The following is an 18,490-nucleotide window of genomic DNA, read 5'->3' as shown; positions in this document are numbered from 1 at the left end:
ATTTCATCCCCGAGCCGTACCCGCCGCCTTCTCTAACCTTTTAACATGATCGGTGTTCAAATCGGGACACTCCGACTTTCGATGTCCTTGCTTTTGGCAATTGAAACATGTGAGTTTGTTTCCGGAAGATGGGTTCGGGCAATCACGAGCCATGTGGCCCATTTGTCCACAATTGTAGCATGTATAAGAAAAACCCCTGGAAGCACTCCTCTTCACGCTATTGAAACTTTTGGAACTCTTCTTGCTCTTGCTCTTTTTGCTTGAAAAGCTCGAATGACTCGAACCTTCAAATTTTCTCTTAGAAAAATAGAAATCACTTCTTTTTGGAACCTCCAGCTCGAAACCCCGAGCTAACTCAAACAACTCATCAAAAGACTTAGCCATTCCCCGACTAATCTTACTCTTCAACTCATCGCTTAGTGTATGATAAAAATCTAGCATCAACATTCGGTCGTCACCTACATACTCCGGACAAAAATGAGTCTTTGACAAGAAGGTAGACTTGAGATTAACCAAGTACATTGAACCTTGTCGCAAATCGCGCAACTCGTCCCGGATTTTGTTAAGATCGGATGGAGTCCAATATTCATCAAAGAACTCCTTTTTAAACTCATCCCACGTCAAGCTCATACATTGATCTTCACCATACAACTTAATCTTATCGTCCCACCACAACTTTGCCTCTTCACGCAACATACTAGAACCGTACCTCGTTTTCTTCTCGGGAGGACACTCCACGGTACGGAAAGCCCCCTCGATGTCGAAGATCCAACATGTGCTTTTCAACGGATCCCTTACTCCATTAAACATAGGAGGTTGAGCATCCTTGAAATTTTTATAATGGAAGTCTCGCCTTCCATGCCCACCACTACCATCACCCCCTCGCCCCGAGGATGAATGTTTCTAGCTTCTAATGCCTCTTCAATTGCGCATTCGCTCATTTATTAACTCGGTTACTTGCCCATCAACCGATTCTTGGAAAACATTTCGGACATCCTCAAGAAATTCCGCTCTTTGCTTTTTAATAATGGCCTCAACTTTGGCCATAAACTCGAGGTACTCGCTCGTACCTCCTTCATGGTTCTCGGGTCCGTTTCTCGTCTTCATACTATAAAATGAAAATTGGTTAAACAATGAAACGAAAGGACATAACACAAAGTATATATATATCTCACACCGCCCCATCTTGCTCAACAATCGTCGTATATCGCTTGTTTGACATGATTTGAACCCGTAAAAATGGTAGCTAATCATTGTTACGTGAGCACGTCACATTAACTCGCTAGTACAATGTCTATCTCGCTTGATGATTGCAAAACACAACACAAAACAATTAGCGCATAGTTATTTAACCTAATCCTAGGCACTAACCAATCCCCGGTCCGACCCGTCTCCTATAAGTCCCGCATAACGCATATACACAATAAAGTCTAAGTCTAGGCACCTATCTCAAGTCGCCTAAATCCCTTAGACCATGCTCTGATACCACTTGTAACGACCCAAACCTCGTTATACCAAAAACATGCCAAAAAAAAAAATTGAATCAGTACATCTGGACGGTGTCCAGCTATCTGGACGGCGTCCAGATCTGAAGGCTAGGACGGCGTCCAAACATTTGGGACGGCATCCCAATGAACTACTAGTTTCTGCTCCCCGTGCTCAACTTACGTGAGCGGAAAACCCGCTTTCCGAAACTTTCAAACGAAACCCTTTTTACAACATGTCAATATAAGTAAAATTAAAAGATTTCTACAATAAAACCAAGTTTTACAACATCGGGCCCACATCGGCCGTTTTACGAATTTCGTTCAAAATTACGAGTTTCGACCATAAGAGTTTAAATTTAAAACGACACCTAGAAAATGGTGTTTGGGGTTAAACTACCCACATCTTGGTCAAACCTCAAAGACTAAACTTTCCAAAAGCATCCCCTATCCAAAACGAGCGGGAGGCCTCTAATCCAATCGAACACCCTTACCCTTGTCCACGCCGGAGCCTAAAAAGAGTAAACAACGAGAGGGTAAGCAAAACGCTTAGTGAATGCAATAATTATACACATACATATATAATATACCTACTTGCAAACACTTACACACATACCGCATACATGCTAGTAACACAATTAGCTTATCATCTCAAATACAAAGCTATTAACCTCCGGTACCACAAGCTAGCACATCAATACCATATATATAACTCGAACGATGTAGTATGTTTACGCTACCACACAATAACCATGGTTAACCAATCGTACAAGGGAATGGCACTCGTGAAAGGCCATCGGTGTTCATAACATCCGTTAGTGTACTTAACACCTCGTATCACTAAACCCTCGGGTGGCATCTTAACACCTCGATGCTTTACCCTTTATCTTACGGAGTGGTGCCTTAACACCTCGGCACTTCACTCCTAGGTGGCATCTTAACACCTCGATTCTTCACCCCGAGTGGCGTCTTAACACCTCGACGCTTCACTCGTCACGTGAAACATGGTGTCTTAACACTTCGACACTTCACATCTCACAATACAACAAATAAATACATTATATACCTACGCATATAATTATTCCACTCACCTTAAAGTCTTTTGTGAAAGATAACCGAGCTTGCAACCTTCAACATAACGTACCTATCACATTATGTATATAATCAATCACAAACTCAAGTTGGTCAACCAACTTGCTAACCATCCTAATGTCATTTTGACCGTTGGTGAAACTTCGACCCATTTGCACACTTACCCCTAACATCGGGTCAATTTTTCCAAAACCCTAACACTAGCCAAATATGGTCTTAAAACACATTTTAACACAAGGTTATCGCATTTTCCACACTCGTAAGACAACTTAGGTCATCAAGGACTCGTTTGACCCATTTCAAGATTTACACACCCATCCGGGTCACCACATACCCAAATAACACCCACTTACATAACATCTAGCTGTGCTATTAGTTAACTAACCAATTTATGACTCATAACCACATTTAGTATTTCAAAACTCTAGGTTAGTCATCTTTGAGTCCTCATGACCCAAACTTACCCAAAAAAACCCCCAAAACACTAACAATTTGGGTTTTATGTTCATCACTAACCCAAACCCCAACCCTTAAACAATTAAAACAAGAAAATCAAGGTTAAGTCTTACCACCACAACCACTACGTAGCTAGAGACTAAATGGACAAATTTAGAACTTTCAATTTAACCCGAAACAAGCTTCTTCTTCCTTGATTTGAGCTCTCTCACTCTAGATCTTTCTCTCTCTCTAGAACTTAAGTGGAAAAGATGTGGTAATTGAAGATGGAGTAAATGGTGCTCTAAAACTGATCTAAAGCCTTAAATTCGTCCACAAAGTGAAAAGACCAAACTACCCCCATTAAAATATCTAAAAGAACACAGCTAGCCCGCCAGTTCAACTGGACGGCCTCCAGGATTCTGGACGGTGTCCAGACCTTTATAATTGGACGGCGTCCCACACTTCTGGATGGCTGATAATGCTAAAAACGAACATATATTTCATAGCATTATCCATCAAGAAAGACAAGCTTTTGGTTGCAATTGTTCTATTTACAAGTAATATTCGTTTAAATAATAAAAGGTGAAGACAAAAGACAGATTCGACGAATTGAAGACGCAAACGACCAAAAAGCTCAAAAGTACAAAGTACAATCAAAGTGGTTCTAATTATTGATGAGAAACGTCTCAAAATTACAAGAGTACAAGACACAAAATGAAAAATACAAGATATTAAATTGTACGCAATGACGTTCGAAAATCCGGAATTGGGACCAGAGTCAACTCTTAACGTGCGACGCAACGGAACAAAAATTACAAGTCAACTATGCACATAAATATAATATAATATATAAATAATTCTTAAAATTATTTATATATTATATATATTTAATAAAACCGTCAGAAAACAAGAAAACAAATCCATGTGAGCTGGAAAAGCAGGCCATGCGATCGCATGGTCTGGAAGTGCAATTTCCATGCGATCGCATGGCCCCAATATGCTGGCCACATCTATAAATTTCGCAGTTTTGGTCGAACAAAAACACATCTTTTTCTCTTCTTTCCTCTTACGTAAAAATAAATATATATATTATAATTTTAATTTTAATAATAAGGGTATGTTAGCGAATGTTGTAAGGGTGTAAGTCGAAATTCTGTCCGTGTAACGCTACGCTATTATTAATCATTGTAAGTTATGTTCAACCTTTTTAAATTAATGTCTCGTAGCTAAGTTATTATTATGCTTATTTAAGCCGAAGTAATCATGATGTTGGGCTAAATATTAAAGACGGGGTAATTGGGCTTTGTACCATAATTAGGGTTTAGACAAAAGAACGACACTTGTGGAAATTAGACTATGGGCTATTAATGGGCTTTATATTTGTTTAATTAAATCATAGTTTGTTAATTTAATATAAAGATTTACAATTGGACGTACCTATAAATAACCATATACACTCGATCGGACACGATGGGCGGGATATTTATAAGTACTAATAATCGTTCATTTAACCGGACACGGGAATGAATTAATAGTCAATGGATTTATTAAAACATTGTTGAATTATATACAAGGAAAATTAGTGTAATTATAGTTTAAGTCCCCAATTAGTTGAAATATTTGACTTCGGATATAAGGATAACTTGACGAGGACACTCGCACTTTATATTTATGACTGATGGACTGTTATGGACAAAAACCAGATGGACATATTGAATAATCCAGGACAAAGGACAATTAACCCATGGTAATAAACTAAAATCAACACGTCAAACATCATGATTACGGAAGTTTAAATAAGCATAATTCCTTTATTTCATATTTAATTGCACTTTTAATTATCGCACTTTTATTTATTGTCATTTTATTTATCGCATTTTAATTTATCGCATTTTAATTATTGTCATTTACTTTACACTTTAAATTAAGTCTTTTATATATTTAATATTTTACATTAGGTTTTAACTGCGACTTAAGTTTTAAAATCGACAAACTGGTCATTAAACGGTAAAAACTCCCTTTTATAATAATAATACTACTTATATATATATATATATATATATATATATATATATATATATATATATATATATATATATATTTATATATTTACAAATATAGTTTTAAAAATATAGCGTTAAACTTGGCTAGCTCCCTGTGGAACGAACCAGACTTACTAAAAATTACACTACTGTACGATTAGGTACACTGCCTATAAGTGTTGTAGCAAGGTTTAGGTATATCCACTCTATAAATAAATAAATAACTTGTGTAAAATTGTATCGTATTTAATAGTATTTTGTAGTAAAAATATAACTATTTCGTATACGCTGCTGCACACATCAACGACGTCCCATACATCTGAAAAAACAGGATCTTACACGTACAGTGGGAGCGCGCTTGGTGAGAAGATGGGGTTTGTGAATTCATAGTTATGAGGAGGTCAGTGTACCAGCTAGAAAGCAAAAAGTTAAAAAGGTGGTAGACTTCGAGGTTGTGACTGCGTTCTCACTGGAGCCTTGATGAAGAATCTACGAGGGTGTATGTTGGATTTTCTGATTGCTAGGAAGGAAAATCATAGATAGACGGTGAAATTCTGTACGAGGGTGATCATTGACATGTGGGTTCAGGATTGGACATGTCTGGATTGATCAATGAGGCGGTGTTAGTCTCATGGAAGAATCCTATAATTGAAAAGTCATATACTTCAATTGGACTTCTCGTGTAGGAAGATGATCTTCGTGTTAGAAGATTGTAGTGCATAAACCAAGATGACCCAAGGTAGTAACTAAGAGATTGGATTATCGCTCAGCGGTGTTTTTTGGTGTCGAAAGACTTCACTTGTTCGTGGGTTAACGAGTGAAGTGTGGCGTGATTTGGGTGTCTCATCCGGCGGTATCAAAAGGAATTGGTAATCGGCTAGTCTGGAGTTATTGTGGGTTTGTATAAACACAGTTGAGCTCATCGGTATGGGTTTGTTCAAAGTCGCCAAGTGGAAGATTGTTGAGATATGAAAACTTTAAACAAGGAAATAAATCGGATGAATTGGGCAACAAGATCAAGACGTGAAAAGGAAAGTTCCAGAATCTTATGTGAAGATCTAGCGGTCGCAAGGGAAGCTTCCCGATCGCGAGCCTAGCTCGTCCAGCAAGTCGGTTTAGATTGTTTCCTTATTTAGTTTTGTCTATGTAATGCAACCCTGGCTCATTGTAATTGTGTGCACGAAATTTACATTAAAAAATCTTTGGTTAGCGATCGTGGAGTAAACCTTTCTCCGTGTTTTGGAGTTGGGATAAAACCACGTTAAATCATGTGTCGTTTTTATGCATTTATTTATTGTTTCATGCTTTAGTTTAATCATTTGTCGTTCGTGTGTTAGTGATTATGATCAATCACTTGTCTTGCTAGGTTCTACAATTCTTAACGGTATCATGATACAGCCAAGATGAGCGCTTAACCAAAACGATCCCATCATAGTCAACATTATCCCATTGGCTCCGAACATTCTGACTATAAACTTCAGTAACTAGTGGCACTGGATCTCTAGAGCAGTAATTGTAAAACTTAACAAGTGTCCAAAAGGCCGATAACCAAGCAAACTGATATACCCGTTTTTTACAATACGTAACAAGTTCCATATAATTATTTAACAAAAGGTAATTCATTATAAATCAGGGTATTCTTTGCATAATAGTTAGAAATAATTATAATTATTTATAAGCAAAATATTGACCTCTGCAGATCATAGATATAACTAGATACTTTCAGGTAAATGATGAATTGGTTTTTCATTTTGGATTCATGTCAACAATGTCACTTTGAACGTTTGTTATAAAACAGTATAGGTACTGTTACTTTGTTAGTACTTAGTAGTATACTTTAACTATTAAGGCGAGGAGGGAATATTTCATTCTTACTAACTTAATTTCCTTTTATATACTTTTCAGAAAAAGAATTGCTTGTATACAAAAAAATGATGATTCATTCACAGAAACACAAAAATTACAATGTAGATGATTTCAGAAAGGATGATGATATGTACACAACCTATTTTTGTTATGTACACAACCATCATGCTTTACAGTGTTGTACTGTACAACACTGTAAAGCATGATAGTTGTGTACATAACAAAAATGAGTTGTGTACATATCACTCCCCTTTCAGAAAACATACAAGTTGAGAAATTTCTTGTAACCAACAAATTAATCAATTATTCTGCCCAACAAACATTAGCTCACATATATGTACATCCGAAATATACAACCATAAGTCATTAAAAAAAACACTATACTTTCCCCTCAATTCTTGCCCATGTGACACCAATACAAGCATCAACAAAATCCTCATCTATAAAATCAGTCGAAAATATTTGCAGCCTATCCGCAATCGTTAGCATAAAACATTGCCTTATAAACAACCTCCCATACCTTCGAATCCGGTTAGTAACAGGCATTACACACAAAACCAGGTTATCCGCTTGTGGTGTCACCGTATTACCCACCCTATAAAAGTATGCTCGACAACTAACGGGCGGTTGTCGACTCAAGTGCCTCAAATTGCTCTCAAACTTTGTTGCTGGTAAATCAGAATTAATCCAAAATCACCATACATATAACCCGCATTCCAAAACGGGCTCCCGGGCCTGGGCCAGAAATATTTTTCTGGCTTCCATAAACATATAATCCTCTTTGGTAGAATCTCATGTATTGTTTTTTCAAACACATTATCATCTTGATGGATCAAGAGTTTACCAAGTTGTTCTAAGTACTTATCAAACTCGGGTGGGTCCGTATGCCCTATTTCCGTCCGTATCTCGAGAATTATGATTTTTGATATAACACCCCGCCAAATTCATCTGACGGCGTGTTAATCATAGGTCCCACAGTAACAGTTCACGTCCTCCAAATAAGACATTTCAAAAGCATTCGCATTTAATTTTATTAAAAACAGTTGACTTTAAAACACTAGTCAACAACCATAAAAATACCATTGTGATCGTAACCACAAGCCAACAATATTTAGTGAAAATAAAAAAGTTTAAATGCGAATTAAATGGAAATAATGTCTTTAAAGAAATTATGCTGACACCACAGTCAGACCATGCACCAAGCAAACAGCGGAAGCTAATACCTCTTATGGACCTGAGAACAAACACGCAAAAACAGGTCAACAATAATGTTGATGAATCTACAGATTTAAGTAATGTAAAACAGTATCTGAAAAACAGTATTCAGAAAAATAGTTCATTTGCATTTGACCACGAGATTTCAATAAGCACAACCCAAACGTTGCAAAAATGTACATACATCCATGAGCACTTGAATACTAGCTATAAACCTGCGTATAGTATATAACTACACTTATCCTTTACCCCGTAAATCGTATACACTTGTTCGAGTGTACATATAGTTCAAAGTAAATGCACCACAGTTATAGTAGGGTGAAGTTTGTCTAACCTAATGGATCCGTCCATCTCATTTGTGTTTACCCGAAGGTAATTAAAGTATTCAAGCTAGGGGCTTTGTGAACAATAACTCAATATGTATAATAGTACTCGTGTCAAAAGTAAAAGCATTTGTAATAACGTAAATGTAACCAGCGTGTATTCTCATCCCAGAAAATATGTAAAAAGCGGGACTGTAGACCACCTTTGAAAAGCTCGGTATGAAATTAAGCAACAAGTAGCCTGTACGGACTACGTTCGAGTAATGAAACCTAGATATACGTATTTAGGTTGGTCAATAATTGTATCTAGTACAATAGTTATTTCATAGAGTAAGTTGTCCTATTGTTCAGACCGACGCGTTTCAATGTAAAAGTCAACACATAGTCAACTAGTTCATGCAAGTCAACAAAAGTCAACCAAGGTCAAACAAAAGTCAAACTTGGTCAAAGTGGTCAACCAAAGTCAACACATCAGTAAGTTCATGTCAATGTTGGTCAAATAGTCAAACTTGGTTTATATCGTTCATTTTCAGTTTCAGTTTCAAGTTTTATTGATTACCGATTTCGTTGTCATACCGCATGTTAAGTAGTGTGCAACTAAGCCACATATGAACATATGATAATCAAGTTTCACTTATGACATGTTAATGATCCGTATATAATCTACATCCATTCACAAGTTCAAAGTTATGTCCTTAGCACGAAGCACATAATCGCATTCACAATACGCGTTGCACGAAATCAGTTTTAATCTGCATATCAGTTTCAAAATGGGCATAACCGGAGCTAGGAGCATGCAAATCAAGCAAGGTCGGTGGCTAAATTTCAAGGACAAGCTAAACTAACACATATCAAAAGATGAGGTGATTTGGTTTAGCCAATTGGTGCAGTTTATTCCGGCATGTTAGTTTCCGTCCAATTCAGTAGTTATCAAATCTTGGGCCTTATAGTGCATAATGTAGCAGGTTACAAGGTTTGACATAAACTAGACTTTTGTTCCATAACATATAAAGAGTAAATATCCAGAAGCTCAAGTCTTTAAACTATACACAACTCAACTTATAGGGCCAAAGGTGCATACTTAGCAGATTCGGACAGAACACATGTAGTCGTTTTCGCACGCACATTACGCAAGCTATACATGTCCAATTATTACAAGGCCTAGATGAAAAGTTATCTACAATATATGAATTTTACAGACATGCAAAGACTTGGTTCAAGAACACATTTTAAATTACCTTTAGAACCTGTTTTAAGTTACCGATTAAACGAGTTTTACCAAGAACGATCATTTAAGCATAAAATGAGTTTTACAACTCCAAATAGCATGATATCCTAGTCCAAATTGAATGTTTTTAAATTATGTACTCAATGGAAATCAGTTCATAGCTCAATTCATTACCTATTTGTCCAGATTTCGAATTATATCACAGATTTGCAACAAAACTTCAATTAAACATATCTTGCACATACGGTAACAAAAATACGCAATTCAAAAGCCTAAAATTATTAGTTTTTCGAGAGGATCTAAATATGTAATAATATTTAACATTCAACAAGTTCAAGTTTCTGTAATCGTACAAATCAGATTCGGGTTTAACCCTAAACATGTCAAACGAACAAATTAAAGCATGCAATTAATTATGAACGTATAGACTTGAGCAATTGACAACATATACTATGAAATCTTATCAAATTCAGATTTATGAAAATTAGGCTTTATAGATTTATACCTTCAATCAACAAATTAGTTATACCAATGCGTAGCTAACGACGAAAATTACAATCTTCGTGTTGAAAGCAAAAGCTAAAAATTAAAATTGATGGTGGTTGTGTTGGGGATGGTGATCGACGAAGGGAGCAGGAGGGAGGAGGAGGTCGACTGTTTTTATGTTTAGGGAGTAATATGCAGTGTTTGATTACTAGTAGGTTAGATTAGGGCCCTAACAAAACACTAGTGACTAACTAAAGCCCAAACACAAAAATTAATGGGGTGAGGGGGTGGGTCACGGCCGAACATGGCTCACATGGGATTCCCGGGCTCGTGTTGTCCAAGTTCGTGGACTAGTGGTCCGTTTCAAGTGTCGTTTAAATGTACCGAAGCCCCGGAACGTTAACCGCTCGCTAAAACGCAACCAAGTAGTTTAATTTATTAAAACAACTAATAAATTAAATATTTTTCAAAGTTAATAATTATTAAAATAATTATTAAAATAAACCCGAGCGTTTCGTTACTCGAAATATAGTTTTTGCAGTTATTCAAACCGTTTCGTTTTTTTATCGTATTTCATTAACCGAAATATGTTTTCCAATTAATATTAACCCATATTAATTCAAGTAACCCACCAAGGATCAAGTATGCATTTGATACACTTAAACACATATAAAGTCAAGTAATCACCGTTAAAATTATTAACTGACTATTAACGGCAGTAACGGAAAAAGTAGGGTTGTTACATCTGACTCGGTCTCAGAGATAAACTTTTTGATGTCGTTTATAACGACATCAATACTATATGAGGTGAGGATCCCACAGACTTTTCGGTCCTTGTTGGCCCGAACATCAAGAAGACGGGCCCCACATACGAACTGGTGGTAAATGGATAACGACTGGCATCGAGCAAACGGTCGAGAAATCATCTTTATGCCAATCTTGTTGGTGGCGGAGTTATGAGTACCCGGCCACACGATCTCATTTAAGCGAAGTTTTTGGGGATTTAGTCCCGCCATCCAGTTTTTTCGGTCAACTGGATGGTAATTGGATCCAGGATATTCGCACCCACTTTTTTCCTCGAGTTCTTTTAGAATTTTCTTCTCTGAAGCAACTCGTTTTCGTCGTTCGATCCGTTTAGAACAGTTAGCTCCCATTTTCCCCTCAATGAAAATGTTCGGGAATAGGGTTTGGTGTGTTGGTTCAAAATACTTCTAATAATCATTCTTAATTAAGGCTTGATTTAATATTTAAAGTGATTAAAGTATTGTTAGAGAGGTCAAAGTTTGAAAACATGGGAGCAATTATTTTATAATAATTTACAGGTGTTGCAACTAAGGTTGTCAAGATAGGGATATATGATCCTCCCAATCGAAAAAGTGTAAAAGGATCGAAGATACGATAAACCACACAAGGACCGTAATGTCAGAAAAAAAGATCGGTATACAATACAATCCTACTTGTATAGGAGAAGCTGCAATTTTTTTAAATGCTTACAAATGGCTAAACTTAGTATCCAGATCTTGACAACCTGGTTGTATTCGTCATCGGGGGTTGACTTTGAAATATTCTTAAAGAGACATTGGATTAAATATGTTCTAATAATGTTTAGTATCAAAGTATCAATATCAAATTCAAATATCAATATTATAAAGCCAAGGATGCTTAACCAAACTAGTAAACTGCAAACAGTTGATTAGCCATTTAGTAATGTACAATAGTTTGATCATGAATTATGTTAAAAAAACAGGTTGCAGCATACCATCAATAGATTTGCATCTTCGTGCGTAGGAGTAGGAGTGTGTTTTGGTAATAAGGTTGTTGAACATGCTTCTACACCTACACTTATAGCTACCTTGGATTGTTGTCCCTACTCCTTTGGACATATAATATGAAATGCAAGTGTACCATGTTCTTAATTACCATTTGGTTTGTCCCATTCGGTTAAGAAGTTGTAGTGGTTGACCAATTCTGCCACCTGGGTCGATTTCATTAACGAAAATGCTCTCGAGATCTAACTGTGGGTCAATAGGTAGTTATGTGTATAAGGCTTCCACTCAGAATTTTGTATTCTGACTTTGAACTTGGGCAAAGTAATAAAATTCGGGAGGTAAATTTATTCCCTTCTAAATTAGACAGTTCCTATATTGTGCAGCTCTGGTCAGTCCAAAAAAAAATTAATATATAAATAAGTATTCTTTCTTTTTTTTTTTTTTTTTGAACGGAAAGCTTTGCATTGGGGTCAATCTGGATATCCATATTTCAGGAAGATTAATTAATAGGATGGGTAGAGCGAGGCTCGAACCCATGACCTAACCCCCAGCCCCAACACACAAGGTGAATGGGATGCAGTTGAACCAGTTGTTTTATCTGTTTATAAGTGTCTCAAAATGAAAAGGTTATGTAACCACGTTGTATGTATTCCAATCAATAAATAAATTAAATAATACATAATTATATAATACTTCTAAAACGACAATTGTGTACAAAAAGTATATGTAAACAAATATATGGTTTTGAAATTTCAAGGCAGGGGAATACAAAGTGGTTCGTGGTAGGGGATATTGATTGTAACCGAAGTCTACACCATCAAACACTAATCCATCGATAGGTTTGTGTCTAAGTCCTTTCCGATGTGAACAAAAGGTTATGGAAATGATGCACTATTATTCAACGCCTATGTTTATTAAATCTTTTATGATAGTTTTTTTACGATTCGGGCAACGAGACATTTCAACTATTTCGTATTCATCCTCCTCATGGTGAAAAACGGAAGGGAGACAGTTTTAGGAGTTCTAAAAGCTTGACTAACTATGTATCTTATGTATATGATGACGTTAGGGTTACTAGTTGGGTGATGAAGGAACGTGAGATTAATAAACTTGGCATATAAGAGATAGACGCGATAGAAGAGATTGTCCTTTTTCAATATTTTGATCATTAGTTTCGTGGATGTCTTCATAATGGGGTATACCGTAGAAGTATTCTGATGGTCAATCTCTAGAAAGTGAAGTAGAGAAATTTCATATAGTGTCTTACTGGGTTAAGATATATAGACTTAGAGAGGCAACCATATATGACAACCTAAACACCCAACTTCTAGTGGGCCAGAGTAAATATCTTCTAAAATAACCATTCTACAATTAAAGGGTATTACAGGTTATGTATAGAAGAGTTTTTGTCGCGAAAATAACAGGGATCAAAGGGGATGCAACCCTTGCGGGGTCCAAGGGGCAGCTGTTCGATTAACGAGTTTCCCCTCAAAACTAAGGGTTGTACCCTTTTGTTTTGTAACCAGACTTAACTGTTTTTCCCTCCAGTAAAACAGTAATATGCTTTCATACGGAAAACAAAAACATAATATTATCTCGAATCAATTGATTTGATTTGTTCTTGACTGCAATAAGATTATATTTCTAGTCTTATCCCAGTTGAGTTTTCGTGAACCCATGACCTGTACGGGTCGAAATACTTAATTAAAAAAGTGTTTTGTGAATCAAAAATCAATCCAGATTATCAATTTCTTACCCAGATTAGTGAATGGAGTTCAGATACCCATAGATGATGTGTTGAGTGTGAAGAATTCGAACAAGGAACAAAAGTCATCGCAAATTGCGAGGCTCAGCTTGCGGATCACGAGACATAGTTAGTACGCAAGGGACTAGATTGTAACTAGTTAGTAGGCCGCGGATCGCGAGGAACCTTAAGCGAATCGTGAGGCTTAGCTTGTTCAGCAAGCTGGACAATTTGGTTTCCTTATTTACATTCTTCTAACCCTGGCCTCTTTGTAATGTGTGCACGAAAGTAATAAGGAAAAATCTTTAGTTTGCGCCCGTGGACGAAACCCTTCGTCGTGCGATTGGAGTTGGGATATAACTGCGTAAAAACCTTGTGTCGTTTATGTTTATTTATTGTTTATCCTTTGATTATTCGTTTTTTGTTGTGGGTTAGTGATTGTGATCAATCACTTATCTTGTTTGGAGTCCATAATTCCTAACAAGATGACACCACCATCATGCAAATATGTCATTACCCCCAAACAAATGATGTCAATTTTATGGATTGCAACCTAACATCTAAACTGAGCAAATAAATGGGCAAGCCTACAAGAACACATTATTTATCTTACCTAAATAATAGTACAAATTCAAGTAATGTGGTTAACACACACTATCTTTATCCAACATTCTCTATTGTAATTGAAATGCTTATATTTAACACACGAGTCATTGTAAGCCTTATACTAAATTGGGGATTAATCAGACTCGTTTTCGATTTACACCGATTTTATATACATTTTATAACACAGTTGAATTCTGGAACACCGCCTAATCACATAACCAACTTAAAATTCGTTTAATTCATTTATTCAATTATAACAATAATCAGAAACCCAAAAAACGAATTTAGTAGAGTTTAATACCTTCGATTAGTAATTCTCTATATCTTCAGTGTTGCGATCGGACACGTAAGAAACCCTAGAAACCGCCATTATTTCCCGTTCTCCTTGATCGACACTTTCGTCGATCTAATTTGAGTGGAATTAGGCTTTAGTTGGTGTTTAACCAGGTACATATGATGGAACTAAGACAGTTTTGCTAGAAGTTTTAATTTAAAGGGAATTTAAATTTAAATTTAAAGGGAACTGAAATGAAGTGGGGGAAAACAAAAGGAGAAATGATGTTTTTTAGTTTTATTTTAATTTCGAGGGAAAGTAATGTATATTATTTTTTATTTTTTATTTACCACCAATATCGCATCATCCAGTCAAGAATTAATCACATTCGCGATTTTCATGCACGTGTCAGAGGGGAACTGCAATAGAAAAAACCCTCCAGAAAATCGAGCTAGCGATATGGGCATTGTCAGGATCAAAATAGTTACCTTTGAAACTCAGACTAGCTGTAGTACTGTTCGAGCAATACCTACTTAGTAAGTGATGTATATTATTTAGTCTAATTTTTCTTTCAATGCTTCCTCTCAAATTGAAAAGAACTTCTTCCTCTCCTTTCTTTTCATTTCTTTTCTTTTGCAAACAATCTCGAGAATAGAGCCTTAGGCTTTTTTTCCAAGTTCTAATTTGCAAATAAATGAGGTGAAAGGAATATAAAGTGAAGTGTTCTTGGGTTTTATATTTGGAAGAAGGGAAAGGAACATAATGTATTATTTATTGTAATTTTTCTTTTCAAAGCTTTCTCTCAAATTTGAAGAATCCTCCTTCTCATTCATTTCATTTCTTTTACTTCTCAAACAAACTCGGGAACAAAGCCCTTACTGCGTGCTTGTCCATTTTAGCTTGTGAGGTAGACCAGATTTAACGCGACCTCAATAGGTAAAAGAGCCCTTGGACCTGACAAATCTGATGCTCCCCAAAGCCTGTAACGCGGCGTCGAAGTTGGTGTTGTCAGGAGTTGGCGTGTTCTGACAAAAACAACGCCCTTACGGGCATTATTTTGGTTATAAATCGGCGTCAGGTAAGTCTGTAACGACAAGACCCGTAATATGGTAAATTTTGATTGAGCCAAAGAATAATTATATTAGTGTATATTATTCTAAATAATAAAATAAATAAAGATGTGTAGCATCTGAGACACTCATGATAATATCCTCGTAAAAAAGGGTATTGATATTTTCTACATTATTTTTGATAAATCCACTTAAGAATACTAAAAATACCCTTAAATGATATTTTACACAAGTTTTATGTTACAACTTATTTGAGAATACTGTTGAAAGATAACATCAAATATTTATCAATCTATCAAAAATAAATTAAAAAATATATCACCTCTTATAGAAAAATGATCACGTCACGTTTGAGTCATCTTAACCCTACCACCCCAATTAAATTTACCCAATGACCCACTACTGTCGTGAAGTTTAGGCGTCAAAATGATGATGTGGGTAGTTTTTGATGATATTGACACCTAATAGGGGGCATTAATTTTGACAAATTTTAAGTGTTAGTCAAACTTATTATATTCATATTACTATAATATTAAATTATATTTTATATATTACACTAAGCTTACAATCATATTTTTTCTATCACTCAAAACATTTTAATAAAAATTCGATACACACTATAAGGTCACTTTCAATCATCACACACTTCATCACCATAACAGACTGTTACATCAACATTACAATCAACATTTTCCCCAAGATACAATCACTCTCAATCATCACACATTTCCTTACTATCACGTGATCTCATGCACCATATTAATCTAATAAAATAATTTGCATGTATTAAAGTTGAAAGTACAAATAAAAATTTCACACTCTTCCCACTTAGCTATGCTTTTTCACAACAATTTTTTTTTAGAGTTTTTCCCTGTTCGGGTTACCAGAGAGGGCGAATACTGTACGCAGTCCATCAGGATTACTGCTGGCTAATTCCAAATCTTCCCTGACCACCACAAGATTCGAACATCAGGTCAGTGAAGGGTTGGATACAGTCAAGAAATAATCCTGATGGGTTGCATACACTAGAGTATGGTTTGATTACTCATCTTCACGGGTAACCCGAACAGAGAAAAAGTCTTAGAACTTTTTTTCGTGGTGAGAAAGCATAGATATGCTTTATCACCACGAAACACGGCGCAAAAATGAGGTTGGAAGGAGGGCATTCACGTGCCGTTGGTGCCCACACCAACACAGGATGAGTGCGGTCAGTGTTCGTGATCGATGGCACCGTTCTAACAACCCACAAAAAACTAGACATTGCCATGTCACAATCAAAAACTCCTAAAAATACTAAATTTGTATCAAAATCACAGTCATAGTAATGGGTGGTCTAATATTAGTCTCTATTTGTACGGGCCCTATTAAATTTATGGGTTAAAGCTACAAATAGGCTATATACTTTTTCAAATCTCCCGATGTAATCTATATACCCATTTTTGTCTCATTGTCGGCTATATACTTTAAAAATGTGTTCTCATGTCAATAATTTGTTACCAGTACAACCGGTCAAAATAATTATGTGTAATTGTTTTTACGGGTGACGTGAACCAAATATAGTTTCTCTTTTGTTCCAATGTAGGTTATATAGTTTCTTTTTTTGTTCCAATGTAAAATGTAAATATTATGACACATCATCAACTTTTTTAGTTGAAGGTTAAAAAAGTATAATCGTTTATATTAGTACACTTTTTGAAAGTATATAGTCGACATTAAGAAGAAAAAAATTGGTATATAGCCTACATCGGGACATTTGAGAAAGTATATATAGCCTATTTACAGTTTTAACTCTACAATTATAGAGGATAGTCGTGCAGGAGAACATCATATATCCCGAATCCCAAAATTCTAATAAACCTGCCCCGCCTCCTCATTTTCGTCCAGCCACCGGTTCTCGCCATTAGTCAGTTGCCTCCATGAGTTTGAATCTTTTTTGTTTTCATTTTATTCAACTTTTTTTTTCCTCTTTCCTTCCTCCATTTATGTCGTTCCAGTGACGTTTTGATCTTTTTTATGTTTTTTGATGCCTTTTCTACAAGAGTTGTCGGTCGAAAGGCGAAACAAGTATTGTTCACTTTTTTGCCTAATATTCAACGATTTGATGGTTTGAATGTTTTAGAACATGACTCTGTTAATAGCTCGTTTTATTTGTTCTCTTTCTATTTTTTCCTCCATCGACTTATAGGCTCGCCAGAGTTCCTTAATCCTTTATGGAGTGATGGGATCCTCTTACATCCTTATCAACATCTACTATGTTTATTTTCTCACCTTCGACTGGGCTTTACTTGATCTTGGGCGTTTTGGATCACCGTCGATATGTTGGATGTATCCAGTTATCCACCTTCGGTCTGCCCCCTGTTTTTAATTGGTTGCCTCCAGACCAGGTGTGAAGGCCGGTGGTTAGGGTCGGTGGATTCAGTTTATTGTTTAACGTGTTCGGTTTTTGCTCTCCATCGGCTCTCGGTTTTATCTGGGTGTTTAGTACTTAGGTCATGGACTTGGGGTGATACCTTTGTATTGATTGGGATGTTTGCTTTGTTGGTTTATGGCCTAGCGTACTGTTTTTTTTAGATAGCTTTTACAAAATAAATGAGGTTTGATTGATGGAGCGGGGGTGGAGGTGGTTTGTGGTGGCTTGGTAACTAGAATGGTTTTTACAATGGTTTTTACGTTTTATTTGTTTGGCTATGTCCCATAGGTTTTTTCGGTTTGTTCTTGCCTTAGTGGTCCTCCCTCAGCTCGGTCCTTCTTCTTCAACATTTGATCTATATTTCGCGGAAGCACCACCTAGTTTGGATGAAAACCTATAGGGAGATCAATTCAAATCATATATTCCACGTCCTAGCGAGGCCA

The 18,490-nt window shown here is 36.2% G+C and overlaps 1 pseudogene; it reads right to left on the bottom strand.

Annotated features, from left to right (window-relative positions):
* Window positions 1-7,300: 7,300 nt before the first annotated feature.
* On the bottom strand, window positions 7,301-11,328 carry LOC139846527 (uncharacterized; annotated as a pseudogene).
* Between the last annotated feature and the right edge of the window lie 7,162 nt (window positions 11,329-18,490).

This window comes from Rutidosis leptorrhynchoides, chromosome 5 (genome assembly GCF_046630445.1).
Source record: "Rutidosis leptorrhynchoides isolate AG116_Rl617_1_P2 chromosome 5, CSIRO_AGI_Rlap_v1, whole genome shotgun sequence".
Taxonomy (NCBI): domain Eukaryota; kingdom Viridiplantae; phylum Streptophyta; class Magnoliopsida; order Asterales; family Asteraceae; genus Rutidosis; species Rutidosis leptorrhynchoides.
Note: the sequence above shows the minus strand (reverse complement) of the source record. Positions and strands in the feature narration are given on the sequence as shown.